The following is a 1,053-nucleotide window of genomic DNA, read 5'->3' as shown; positions in this document are numbered from 1 at the left end:
GTCCTTGTGCATAAAAGGATGAAATCAGGTGTATATCTGAGCAGTGAGACTCTATTCACAGGATGCAGGGTGCAGGACAAAGTCTTCCCATACAAATTAGCTTTGTGTTACTATCGAACCCTTGATATGTGGGTAGTGGCTAGTCCAAATTGAGATGTGCTGTCAGCATAAAATACCAGATAGTTGAAGATGTACAAGAAAAAAATGCAAAAAATATCTCAATTTTGTGTGAAATCAAAATATTCTTGGAATAATGGGTTAAGTAAAAATGTTAAAATTGAAATGAACCAAAAAACCAACAAACCTATTCAACCTTCCTTTCCAGGTCACTGCAGGCAGAATGCCTGCAGGGAAGTGACTTAGTCTCATTTCTTTCTTTCTTCCTTTTATTTTCCTTAGCAGCTTTTATTTGTATAGCCAAAAATGGAAAATAAACCAAGTGTCCTTCAACAGATGAAGAGCTAAAGACAATTTGGTACATTCATACCATGGAATACTATTCAGCAATAAGAAGGAATAAACCATTGATACACCCAATAACTTGGCTAAATCTTAAAAACTTTATGCTGAGTGAGAAAAGCCAATTTCCAAATGTTACTACTGTATGATTGCATTTACATAATATTCTCAAATGACAAAATTACAGGAATAAAGAACAGATAAGTAGTTGCCAGGGGGTAGGTGTGGGGAGAGAGGCAGTAACAATAAAGGGGCAGCATGAGGAACTTCCATGTTGTGATTGAACAGTTCTGTCTCTTCTCTGTGGTGGTAGTGATTACACAAATCTATACAAGTAGTTAAATGCCATATCATCCCCAAACTACCAAAAGCCAACAAACAAACAACCTACAAAATAAAACAAGTGCATGTAAATTGGTATAAGATCTGTAGCTAGTTATTTGTATCATGCCAGTTAGTTTTCTGGTTTTGACAATGCTGAGTCTCAGTGAAGCCCCAGTACCTACACTATGGTTGGTGCAGAACACGCAATCAAAACAAAGCAAAACAAACACAAATACACATGTAAACTCTCTTAAACATTGATTTACCATT

Source organism: Pteropus vampyrus, unplaced genomic scaffold, assembly GCF_000151845.1.
Source record: "Pteropus vampyrus isolate Shadow unplaced genomic scaffold, Pvam_2.0 Scaffold749, whole genome shotgun sequence".
NCBI classification, from domain to species: Eukaryota; Metazoa; Chordata; class Mammalia; order Chiroptera; family Pteropodidae; genus Pteropus; species Pteropus vampyrus.
Note: the sequence above shows the minus strand (reverse complement) of the source record.